General features: G+C 45.5%; 1 long non-coding RNA gene across 1 annotated transcript; it reads right to left on the bottom strand.

Annotated features, from left to right (window-relative positions):
- Nucleotides 1-22: 22 nt before the first annotated feature.
- On the bottom strand, nt 23-9,292 carry LOC129383666 (uncharacterized). The gene is made up of 3 exons (XR_008611541.2): nt 9,203-9,292; nt 8,047-8,154; nt 23-112 (listed from the first exon to the last, which is right to left on the bottom strand). It is a non-coding gene; the product is annotated as an uncharacterized lncRNA (long non-coding RNA).
- Nucleotides 9,293-13,714: the final 4,422 nt, after the last annotated feature.

Here is a 13,714-nt window from a genome sequence, read left to right as displayed (position 1 = left end):
AGAGGAAAGCTGCACTGCATGCCAACCTCGACCTGACCAATGACCTTGGAAGGGGTGTGGCATGCCGTTTTGGTAGTGATACTTCCAGCTAGGCTCATCACATGTGTCAGGCCTGCAGAAAATAATTCGGGTGATTGCAGTCGTGTTACAGCATCAAGAACAAGGGGTAAATACAATAGAATAAATGCAGGGGCACTTTATAATGCATAGCCATGGAACATAAGATAACCCTTCGGTTCAGTATTCCTAGAGGGCTACAAGGGACGATCCACACTGAATACTCAAAAGCAGGGAAACTTCTGTGGAAGGCTTACGACAGTAGAACATATGTGAGACACTTTTTCATCTTACATTTTATAGCTATTGGTGCAGTCCAACTAATTAAAAGTGATTAGAAGATCCTAAGGTCATTGCCATCAGCCTATTTTATGTCCACTGTAGGATCCCCAATTGCCCCATGTTTCATGCCAGCTGATACCATCCTGTGCTTGCAAAATTGCTATTTCATCACACTACCTAGTCATCTGCTCTCCACGAATGCAAGCCAGTTTTATTGGTACCCATTCAGTAACCCTTATAGACTGTCGGTTACCTGCCCTACACATTACATTCCTTGCTAAAGTTCATTTTTTAATGCAACAGCATTGTTTAAAGGGCCCCTCACCAGGCCCCATAGCAAATTTTGGTTGTACGCTGGAAGTTATGTGTCCTTTAGGGAGCATTGTGCTGCAATGATTTTTCAAATCAGCTCATTAATAGCCGAGATAGAAATATTTCAGTGCCGCAAACCCATGATTTCAGCAAGCAGGCTCCACTGCATAGCGAGACTCTCTCTCCGCTCGCCTCGTCTAGCCTCTGCAAACCAAATTCCTTCCCTGCGTTCTCCCATGCCGAACCTTGAGGATCGCGTGACACATATGTCACGGGCCCCGCCTTCACTTCTTTTTTCTCCTCGTTTTTTTTTCTTCGGCGATGCGCACTTCCGCTGGCGGTGTTGCGCGCAAGCTGTTATCGTTTCGCGCAGCGCACGATTTTGTGTGCTGAGCACAAGGACATATGACTGGTGGTATAATTCAGTGCTGCACGAATACTGAGGCTGAACAAGTGGATCGCAGAGCATGATCACGCATTGGAACACGGTAGAAAATGGCATAGTTTTGGCACCTGTGCATGTGACCACGCGATCGTGGGAACAAGCAAACGAAGCAGAAGTACATCTCTTGCTTCGGTGCGAAGTAAAACAAAAAACATTCAGACATTCCGTTTGTGTGTTTTATTATTTCTCTAAACTTCAATTCGTCAATTCAAGCAACAGATCACACAGATAACAGGTGTCTTCAATAATTCTCGAAGTCACGTGTCGCCACGAGTACGTCACCCTCTGGCTTGGAGCGCAGCGGCCGCGAGGAGAAGGAAAAACTGTGTTCGGTTTGAAATTTCAGATCTTTCTGCGACGCGTAGCAATGCAATACTTTGCAGACACGATCGTTATCGCGCGACGTATGCCCTGCGCTTGTCAGCTCAAAATGGCCAGACATGGTGAGGGGCCCTTTAAGAATTTGACTTAGTAAGCGGTAGGTCTGTCTGTCTGTATGTATGTATTGTGGGAGTTAATTACGCACGTCTTCATCTGTATATTAGTATCATCATCCTACGATGATCAATCCTCATCTTCAGTTCTGTGGGCGATCATCGTCATCGGGTGTGTGCCTGTGCTGGTTCGACGCCGAGTACTCGGGCCAAATAAATGTTGCTCCAACAGAGATGTCATAGTATGTATGCATGTATGTCTACATCTAACCTTTTTTCTGCCAACTTGGGTCACTGGGTTGAGCACGTGGCTGCTGTGCTGAGGGAACTGAGTTCAATGGCCAGTGGTGTTATGTGGCGACCCGAGTGGAGCTCCAGTGAGAACATGCGAGAGGTCTTTGGGAACGAAAAGTACCATCCACTACTTGTAAGGAATAGCTTTATTCCAGCCAAGCTCGTGCTACTACCACGAGGATCAAGCTGTACTGCTGGTGATGATATATACAGATGAAGAAGATGTACAATGGATGATTATGTGTGGAGATGATGTTGAAAGTCAGGCATGTGTTGCGCTCACAGTACATAATATATGAAGTCCTTCACATATTAGGATGATACAGTACTCGTTAACACTGCTCATAAATCAAGCAAGGTCAGAAAAGCATACACTAGGCCGTATGCAACTGTGGGAAAACTGCAAATTTATTATTGTATGGTAGCTTAAAAAGTTTCCTTTTTACGTTTTCAACTGGGCAACACTTTACGGAAGAAAGTTTGCTGAGAACAGCAACTCCAAGTTTTGTTGAGTCTAACGGGTAGCTGTACAACGGCTCACTGTTACAGAACAACATGCCAAATATGCATGGTTTTCCATCTGATACACTGTGAACGTGTGCGCGTTTGGTAGGCACTCTCAGATCATGAACAGCAGGTTGCCATTATTCCTAAAAAGAAAAGTGTATAACAGCAGTGTCTTACCAGTACTCACGTACGGGGCAGAAACCTGGAGGCTTATGAAAAGGGTTCTACTTAAGTTAAGGACGACGAAACAAGCTATGGAAAGAAGAATGATGGGTGTAATGTTAAGGGATAAGAAAAGAGAAGATTGGGTGACGGACAAACGCGAGTTAATGGCATGTTAGTTTAAATCAAGAAAAAGAAAGGGGCATGGGTAGGACATGTAATGAGGAGGGAAGATAACCGATGGTCATTAAGGGTTACGGACTGGATTCCAAGGGAAGGGAAGCATAGCAGGGGGCGGCAGAAAGTTAGGTGGGCAGATGGGATTAAGAAGTTGGCAGGGTCAACATGGCCACAATTAGTATGTGACCAGGGTAGTTGGAGAAGTATGGGAGAGGTCTTTGCCCTGCAGTGGATGTAACCAGGCTGATGATGATGATGAAGGCGAATGCAGGACATCAGAAAAATAAACAGGTATGCGCAAAAAACAACAAAGAAAGTAATTTATTAGGTTCCCTTGCCATGTGGTTCATCATATCTAGGCCAAATGGGCAGATGTCTGAATGACAGATTGTATGAGCATTGATATAAGATGTAAAACCAGCTCTCCGGTCACATTAGTGCTCATAGTAAGGCTCACATGTGCATTCCAGATTTTAATTGAACCTGTGTTTTGAACAGGGCTGATGATCAACTGACAAGGAAGATATTGGAAGCGCTTGAGATCAAGAAGCGTGGTGATGATTGTATCAGTGAAGCCTCAGTTTCTCTATCGACAAGGAACTGGCGTATCTTGGGAGCAGCACTTGGAAGCTGTTCTCTATCGTGGTTTCATTGCGAGATGCAGATGACAGCACTGTTTCTTCTTGTTTTGATCCTTGGCAGCAGCTATTTATTCCTGTGTCAAGAAATAAAATGCTCAGTTGTTCGTGCACCTATGTGGTTGTCCTGTGTTGCCTTCCTTCGTCTGTTGTTTTATTTGGCGCCTTCTTGTAATTAAGCTGAGTGACAACATTGTAACAGAGATTGGCCCGTGAGAAATGTTCACTGGAAACAAGCTATTCATATGCATGTCAATGCTGTAGAATTCATCAATGTTGCCCGCTATGTCCTTATGAATTAGAAATCCTACCCTATCTTATCTTATCGAGAAGACTTCTGTAGTAGAGGATGACGTGGCCGTTAGTCAGCCCTGCATAAACTTCACGTTTTTCAAACCTGATTACGGCCAACGATATTTCAGGATATGCCTAAGAGTACCTCAAAGAGCCCCATTAAGCCAGCTTCACTAGAGACGGTTAAAGTGTTAAATGTTGCCAGGTTCAATTTCCAGTGGCCTGTAGAAATCCAGAGATTCTTAGCATCCTCTGCCGCTTCGCAGGTCTGAGCACTGCCTTGCCCAGGTGCTCCACAGCAACACTAGATATGTGCTGCTGTTCATTGAGCTTTGACAACAACTTGGGTCACTAGGTATGTGCCTCTATTGAACCTCTTTGATGCCAACTTGGGTCAGAGGGTATGTGAAACTGGATATGTGCACTTTTCACATTATTCATTATATAAAACATATAATCAATAATTGTGTGCCAACCATAAGATTGCTAAAGATTTCCTCTCAGCCATACATCCATGCTAGAATAAAATGTACAGAGTACTCCACGCTGCTACACACATACCCAAGTACATACATGCAAGTGGCGAAGCTGCAAGAATATAGCACCATAGCAACAATATATCAACAATTGCCGATCACAACTCAAACAAATAGAGACATTTAAGCATACCTGCTGGCCTGCAGTACTATTTCTGATGTGGTTGAGGCAATTTAAGCCCTTGTTTCAGCTGATTGGCATTTTCTGTGTACGAGACCTAACCAAAACAATCTTTTTCACACCATTCACACACATCGCTCATAGCACAGCAATTGCATCATACACACAGACACAGTCTTATTTATTTATTCAGTTTACCCTACAGGCTCGGAGGAGCATTGAGTAGGGGGGGGGTTACAGAAAAATGACAAACATTTAACGCAAAGGAGGGAACTACATAGTAAGAGAGACAAATAAGTTTGTACATTGGAAAAAAAGGAACACTGTTAAACATTGGAAGAAATACATACAAATTCAAGGAAATACAATGGAAAACAAAGTCCAAAAACAATACAAAGGCGAATACAATACAAAGTCGTTCAACAAAGTCAAGCGAACATGTGAAGTTCCAAATGTTCACGAAATTTGGCAGGATCTTTTATTGAGACAATGTTATTTGGAAGGCTATTCCATAGTGTGATGGCGCGCGGTAATGCAGAGTTATTGTATGACTGTGTGCGGCCAAAAATGCGCCTGAAACTGAGATGATCATGAAGTCGAGTAGATGTGCGAGAAGGAGTTTCAAGTGACAAGCGGCTGGAAGATGAGTTATAGTAGTATTTATGAAAGAGGCATAGGAGAGCAACAGAGCGGCGGGAATCCAAGTCCGCCAGGGGAACATCGCGTTTAATTTGGGTAATGCTAGATTGACGACTGTAGTTAGAAGTGATAAAGCAGGCAGCACGATTTTGGATGGATTCCAATTTATCTATTAGGTATTGTTGATGAGGAGACCAGATCGATGAGGCATATTCAAGTTGAGGGCGTACAAAAGTTTGGTAGGCCTGTTGACGGATGGTAGATGGCGAGAAGTGCAGATGACGACGTAAAAACCCTAAAGTTCTGTTAGCTTTAGCGCATATCTTCTCGATGTGAAAGCTCCAGGCTAGGTTAGTACAAAAATAAACGCCAAGATATTTGTAAGTAGAGTCACGGGGAACTTCCGACGAGCAGATTTTGTAAGGAAACTTAGGATATGATTTCGTACGAGTGAAGGAAAGAACGCAGCACTTAGATGTGTTATTTGCCAACGGTCGCACCACTGATTAACTAGGTGAAGGTCATTTTGCAAAATTAGTTGATCATCATGACAGTTAATCGTTCTGTAAATGACGCAATCATCCGCAAAAAGTCGTATGCAGGAGGAAATGTTGCTCGGTAAATCATTTATAAAAATTGGGAAAAGAAGAGGGCCTAGCACAGTACCCTGGGGTACACCCGACGTTACAACAGACGCGGAGGAGCTGAAGTTATTCACAGATACAAATTGGTGCCGATTAAATAAGAAATTGCAAAGCCAAGATAATGTTAATGAGTCGATCCTAAGAGCAGTTAATTTAGCTATTAGACGACAGTGAGCAACTCTGTCAAAGGCTTTTGCATAGGCGAGAAAGATGCAATCAAGAATTTTGCTGTTCTTCATGCCATAATGTAAATCTGACGTAAATTCCAATAGTTGGGTGTCACAAGACAACGCTTTACGAAAACCATGTTGATTTTGAAAGGAAAAGTTATTAGATTTAAGATGGTGGGATAAATGGGAGGTGCTTGAGAAGCTTACATGGATGGAGAAAATGGATGTGCTCGAGAAGCTTACAACAAATGCATGTTAGTGAAATGGGGCAGTAGTTGCCAGGTGAGTGTCTGTTTCCATCTTTGAATATAGGAATAACTCTGGCTATCTTCCAGTCAGCAGGTAGAAGACCTGTTGATAAAGACTGCTGAAAGATGTAGTACAAAATCTGACTGGATATAGCCGACGTGTTCTTTAGAATTTTAGAATTAATATTGTCAATGCCACATGATGTAGACACCTTTAGATCGCGTATTAGTTTTGAAATGCCTTCAACACTAATATTTACAGGGGACATGAAGTGATAATGAAGGTCGGAGACACAGGGAACGGAGGAGCAGTCTTCATTGGTGAACACAGAGCTAAAGAACGAATTGAAAGTTGAAGCACACTCAGATGCAGGGACAGGAACATTGTCAGCGTCATGTAATGTTACTGTATTACTGTCACGATCAGGAGAGATAGCTTGCCAAAACTTTCTAGGGTTAGTGTGTAGAAGTGAGGACAGATCTTTGGAAAAATACTTCTTTTTGGCTTCACATATTGCTAGGCAGTAAGATTTTAAACAATCCTTACATATGACTATAATTCAAATGCTAGCCTAAGGATGCAAGTGGCAAGTTATAGTGCCCTGGATGCAGAAGACGGTGGACGACAGTGGTCCCATATAAAAATGGCTCACAGATGAGAATGGTCACTGACACTGGCAGTTCACAAGACAATGATTTCTCTATGCTTTATTGTCGCGGGACAGCTGGAAACAAATTTTCTGGATACTTCTACTGTGTCTTTTGCGACAGCACCATGCATCAAGTGCAAAACAATATTGTAAGTGCTTTGGCCAAGACAACTTTATATGCAGCTTTAACACATTATGGGAACTTCCAGCATTTCTATGGCCAGCATTAATAGCTTAAATTTGAACAAACCTTGCCACCATTCATGTGCATAGCATGATAGTGATAGGGTGTCATACATCACTCAAGCCACCATTAATTAAATCCTCCTTTATTGGTGCAGCATAGGCATTAGAAGCAACAGCACGCCCTTAGTAAATGGATACACAAGAGCAATTCAGAAAGTGATGCCTCCAAGCCCACTACTTTGCCAGTAGTGATGTTTAAGCTATAAATGTCAAGTTCAAATTTATTTACCAAACAATATGGTGGCCTATCTCTTCTCATTCCAGAGTAATCAAGCAATCCATGGTATCCAGTGGTGACGGCCAGTTGAAACAGCAGGCTGCAATTGAATTTCTGACTGTGTAAGGTTGTGCTCCCATCAACATTCATCGCCGGCTCACTGCAGTTTACAGGGATGCCTGTGCTGACATCAGCACTGTGCGGAGGTGGGCAAGGACTGTGAAAGACTAAAATCCAGCCGCACCAAATCTCCAGGATTCGGGGCCATCGCAAAATCAAGCAACACGAGATCGCAACAACACTTGCCATTTTCATTGATTCAGTGAACCATATGCTTAAGGACCTCCTGGATTACAAGAATATTTACACTCGCTAGGTACCACGGCAACTGACGAGTGACATGAAAGCGTCAAGGAAGCGTGCCTAACGAGTGCAAGTCTCTTCGTAATGCAGGAGGTTCTTAATGATGTGGTTCACTGAACCTATGGAAATGACAAGTGTTGTTGTGATCTCGTGTTGCTTGATCCTGCAATCGCCCCGAATCAACTTGCCCACCTGATGTTGACGATACTCTTCAAAGGCCGTTGTGGGCCATCCACTTCAGTGCTCATCTTGGAGATTTTATGGGATGGAGTTTGGTCTTTCACAGTCCCAGCCCACCTCCACACAGTGCTGATGTCACCACAGGCATCCCTGAAAACTGCAGTCAACCGACGATGAATGTTGATGGACACACAACCTTCCACGGTCAGAAATTAAATTACAGCTCACTGTTTCAACCGAACTTCATTACTGGATGCCATGGATTGCTCAATTACTCTGGAACAAGAAGAAATAGGAAGGTGAGGAAAGTGACATTCTATAGCTTAAACATCAGTGCATTAGTGATAAAGCGTTTATAATGTTTGCTGTACTATTGGCAAAGTGGTGGGCTTGGAGGCCTAGCTTCCTGAACCGACCTCATACATACCAAAGTCTGGACTGAGCCAACCGACAGCAATCGCCACTTGTGGCTACTTGTTGCCAACGGTGCATAGACAGGCTAGATCTTCATAGGTACAACAAACATCAGCAGAAGCTGCAGAGACAGCAGTAGCACAATAAAACAAATTAGACATATGGCTGTACCCACAGCCAGGGATATGGGCCTAGGGCACTTTACCATGTAACTGCCAGAAATTTAATTATATGCTCCTCACACAATGGGCAAAAAAAAGCTTTTTGAGCAGCTAACATCACGAGTGTATAGAGTTGGCCTCGGTAGCTCGTAATTGACACCCTAAAAACAGCGATGGTAAAAATTAAGGCAGACACTGTGTCTGTGTCATCTGCCTTCTTGTGGCTGTTTACAATGTCGGTCATGGATACAAAGTTACGCGCATGATATATGTACAACGAAAGCAACGGACGTGTGTATGCTGGACGTGAGTAATGAGCTGATTCGTGCGCCATGTGTGTTTACATTTGAAAGTGCTCGTAAGCGACAGCAGCACGGAAGTGTGTTTGTTTACCTGCTTGCTCACCACGTACACATGCCATGACACAACTCCAAAGCTCACACATAAGCGCTGCTAATAAGCATACTGTCACTATCCGAGCGCCAAAAATGAAAAGTGCTGGCGCCCCGGTCAGCACAAGCAGTGAGGAAGGCAAGGAAATGCAGCCATGTCTGAGCACTATGGCACAACCATCCCGTGACCTCCGCATAAAATATGGATAACCTGTAGTCATCTCATACAGGTGGGAAAAGACAAGACACACGAGGCAGCATTTGTAGCACTAACAGTTCAGTGCAAATGCTTGCGCTGGCGAGTCGGAGGTGCCACCTTTTTAACATCGCGGCTAAACACCTGGCAACCCACGCCTAGCTGTTGCACATTACCAACAGTAGCACTCTAATGTTTCAAAGGCAGCGCATAGAAACTGCAACAGTGCTCATCGAAGGCACGAATAGAATTGCGATCCGATCTCTGCGAGACTGTGGCTACTGTTTCGCGCTAGCTGGCACTTTGAGATCACTTAATACCGCACGAATTCTCGAACGCGGCTACTTGCGCCGGTGTCCGCAAAAGAACAGGTAATAGTATAAAACTCCCAGCAGCAGTACCAAAGTACAGTACTCTTACCATTGTTCAACATGCGTTGAGGCAGGTTGAGGTATCACCAGCAGCTGGGCAACCACGGGCAACCAAGAAAGCAAAACTGCTGGAGTGAAAGCCTATCGGCTCGGGTGAAGCAGGCGGTGGCCATCTTGCGGGGGGCAAGAACACGCGCGTGCGTACAAGCGTGCGTCTATTTGTCATACAAAAATCCCTCACGTGACCTGATCCTAGGTGCCTAGGGACAGCATCATTCAGGGATTTTTGAGAAGGCGCGATGCTGGCGCCGAGCGACACCGTGGCGAGTTCGTCCTCGGCGTGATCGTTCTCTGGACCGCGCGTTGTTCAACATTGCTCATGTAATCGTGCGTGCGTTGCTTGTGTGTTGGTTGTAGGTTCTGTTACTTGGCGGAAAGCCGTGAGTAGTGGCGGTGCGGCAGTGCGGCTTTGTACTCGATGAGCTCTGGCACTACAGAATCTGCGTTGTGTGACCCGTGCTTTCTTGAGAACCCGGCGGTGGTGACAATTGAAATATCGAAGTGACCTAGCGCCTCGGCAGCGAAGTTCTGCGAACCGCGATGTGGCGTCGCCGTGTCCGACTTTGCTTAACGGACATCGAGGGATGTGCTGCTCGCTGCAAGTCATGTAAATGCAACTGCGTCGACCGCCCACTGTTCAGCGCTGAATGTGTGTTTGTTGTGCTGTGCTTGAAACGAGTGGTACAGCCGTGCAGCGGGAGTGGCGGACGAGCAGAGTGGCTTAGGGGCTCCGTTTGCGCGTTCACAGACATGTCCCGTCTTGGTCTCATTAGCGCCTGTCGCGGGACTGTCGTGTGCTAGCTCCTTGCCTAGTATGAAGTTTACGACGCTAACACAGCATGTTCACGTTTTTCCGCACTATATGTCATTTGCATGACGGCCGAGTTGAAAACGAGACATATAGTGTTCTTTGCGTTTGTGTGTTGTAAATTACTTTCTATTGTGGAAGTTCTGGGAGTCTTATTACGCAAGGAGTGCGAACGTAAACATAAACACATATGTGTGTCTGAAATTTTGAATTACCCATAATGCCCTTTACGACTGATAAGTGGGCTACACGGCCTGTGTGAATCAGCTACCGTATGTTGCGACGCTCTTTCGTGTGGTAAAATGATGCATGGTGCGCGTTTATTTCTGTACTGTTGTAAAAACCATTTGTTTATTCACTCAATACAAATGTACGGCTTCTTCGCTGCAGTACAGCTTAGTTGTGCGGCGAAGCATACTAAAAGTGGGAGGGGGCCGCTATCAGCCAGCATAGTATGTCCACTTAGGCGACCTCAGAGGCGGCGGGTGTGCGAGTGTATAATTTAAGAAGTCTTATTATGTCCAGTGACAGTGGAGATCATTAACTGTAGCACCAAAGTAGTGGACCACTACCAGAACAAAGACGTGTAGTATGCCCATCTCAATTCCTGTGCTTATGCCAGTCTTCTTTTTTACAGCAATAGCTGCTATTGGCTAAGTTCCGGGCTCGCAGCGTTAAAGAAAGGAAACGCATCAAGGCAGATAACGATTATTGTTGTGTGGCAGAAGGGGCAAGCCAAAGGGTGTAACTTTGCCTGAGAGTGTAGGCTCCCTACATGTAGTACACCATGTGTGGAAAGCATGAAGCATGCGCCGCACCTGGCCTCAGCGCTCGATCGCTGCGCCGCCATGCGCCGCCCGCACGTACTACATTTCTAGGTACTTTTTCGCCGAAGCGCCATGGCACGCGCCCTAGATGTATTTGGTTTTGCATCCCTGGCTGTGCCAGGGCGCGCGGTGTGTTCGGGCCAGCCCGCATTCGCAGAGTTTAAGCGGTGTAGGTAAATTTTAATTCTGAATGCTTAAGCAAATGTATGCTCACCCAAAGAGAAAACCGTCCCTTCGTCCGTCCCGTAAGACGACCGCTTTCGAGATAGCGCCCGCAGTAGCGAACGAATTTGCCTTTGCGCTGCCTTCCGCTTCTACGGCAACGAAGCGGCGAAAACACAGGGCTGGCGTTGCTTTCAGTTAACGCCTCATTCTGCAACTTTCGCAGATCGCTTTGAAGTTAAGCGGACCCGCGTCTCTTGAAGACTATGTAAGCGGCAAGAACACAGCGCGCGAAGCTATGAGCTGTTGGTGGGCATCGCAAATCGCTTTCAAGCTGCGTCCCACGCGGCATTGACATAAGCCGCCGCCTGAGTACGTTCATGGCTCAATAATAGAGAATGTTAGGGCGTCCAGTATTCCGACAAGCGCGGGCGGTTTGCCAGGGGAACGGAGGCGTAAACTTCAGCGGCCAGATTGGTGGCGCCAGCTGTTGGCGCAAAGCTCAACCACATAGTCTGCTTGGCTGCTGGTGTAAATTCTGGACAGCGGCGTAATCGTCTGGACAATTATGCCACTGCCGAAAATTTGCACCGGCAGCGAAGCAGAATATAGTAGCTTACTGCAATTTTAGCTCTGTGTTTGTCTGGTTGAGCTCTACGGCTCTACGTCACCAAGGCGGCTGCATCGCGCCGGCCGCTCACGTTAATTGCTCCGGCCCATCCGGCAATCCGCCCAAATCACACCCGTTTGCCGGAATACCGGACACGTTAAAAGTCTTCAATGGTTTCACGCCGTTGAATAAGGCGCTGAAGAGCGATAACGTCTTATAAAATGATCGGAACGGTCATCAGCGGACCTCGGGCGTGCACCTGCAGTACTTTGCTTGCGTCATCATTGCGCCGCCGTCGGCACCAGTTCATGTCGCCACTGAGCTGTCGTTAGTAATGGCCTAATCAAGTTACATAACATTGGTGATGACACCGGGCTGCGCGGAGATGAGCTAGTGGCACAATGCTTACGCATAGTTAAACTCCCAGAGGAGTTTCTGCGAGATGTTTTTTTTTTTATTCCCGGACGTTTAATATGCGTCGTGTATGGCGCCAGTGCATTGCTATTTGTTTATGCTGGAAGAGAGATAGTGATGTCAATAAGGAAAGGAAGCTTGAGTGCAGCGATGATGGCTCGTGGTGCGAGAAACCCTCCATGCCACACGATTATCCCAGCTTTGTAGATCGAAGCGCCTCGCACACCACAACCAACTTCTTATCACATCCCTTTATCCCCTTATCCAAACTGAATAATTTCGTCCAGTGTTGCGTCAGCTTCCGCACGCAACTCTTATTTCGAAGCAGCCTAGGCGGCTTGTTTTGAAAAACCTATTTTCTGGGTGAGCAGATTGTGCGCCCAAGCATAACATCTCCCTAGTCCCACCAAGTACCTACAAGAACCTAGGGCGCACGCCGTGGAGTACCTAGAAACGTGGTACACGCGAGCGGCGCATGGCGGCGCAGCGATCGAGCGCTGGGCTTGGGCGTAAATAGAAACATGCCACCTGGCCGCCCCAGCCGCTCGTCCCACTCAACCGTATTCTAGTACACTCTACTTAGAATGCAAAAAGTGCACCTCTAAAGGTTTTCAATTCTTAAAATTATAAAAATTTTGTGAGAAAAAAAGTTCAAGAAGTTTTACAAAATAACTACAAAAATGAATTACCTTGGGACGTTGATGGCGCTGCCTACGAAGAATATTCTCGAGTCTACGTGTGACTAGTGTATGATCTAGTCGTGAGCTTAACGTCGGCTGCTCTTCAGTGTGCGGGAAAGCGTTTCGTCTACCGAAGGAAGAAATTTTGACCTTACCGTACGTATTTCACTAACCTAAGCAATGAGGTTTTGTGCTGTACGTTCCGCAGAATTTAGTGGCCGAGTTTCGTGTTTTGACTGCATTCAGTCCTCGTTTAATAAATCGGTGTCGATGTGGCCGGTCCAAAGCTAGGCGCTGCCGAGCGTTTATGTGGACGCAGTCAGAAGGATGCGCATAGCAGTAGAAACACTCACGGAACGCATCATTTGTCACACTCGCCTCCGTAGTCTGTCCAGTTCGGTGTGCAGCGTAGACGTAACGTTCAGCGAAAAGTTAGTACAAGGAATCGAGATTTATCGGTGATCAATGCCGATATGTTGCGCATTTTGTTTGGAGAAATGTGAATGTTTAGCTGCACCGAAATGCTTGCACAGGTTCAAGACACGTGCATATAAGGAGCATTATACAATCAGTTGCATTTGTTCTATAAATTATAGTTCTCTAGCCTTTCTTGTCTTTCTTTCCATCTTCCCTCCCTCCTTACGACAGTAAATCGGCAAGTTAATTAAACCGCTTAATATTTTCTAGTTTTTTTTTCTGCGTATATAGCAATGCCATTGTACGTTTCTTACATCTTTTTTCGAATAAATAAAGTAAATAAACATGATTAAGTATATGCCATTTGTGCAGGTCATTCACAGATTAGTGAGTGCTGTGCGTAGGGGTTCTCTGTCAGTACAGCTGTGCTAATGGGTGTTTCTGCAATGCTTTGTCATTACTTTGAATGCATTGCCACGAGTTCCTATCTGTCCAAAGTACTTAGTAATAAGTTATAAAAAAAATTAGCATTTACTTCAATTCTTGCCTCGTCTCCTAATTTTAATCCCAGAAAATTTCAGTT

Source organism: Dermacentor andersoni, chromosome 8, assembly GCF_023375885.2.
Source record: "Dermacentor andersoni chromosome 8, qqDerAnde1_hic_scaffold, whole genome shotgun sequence".
NCBI lineage: Eukaryota > Metazoa > Arthropoda > Arachnida > Ixodida > Ixodidae > Dermacentor > Dermacentor andersoni.
This window is presented reverse-complemented; position numbering and strand designations above follow the sequence as displayed.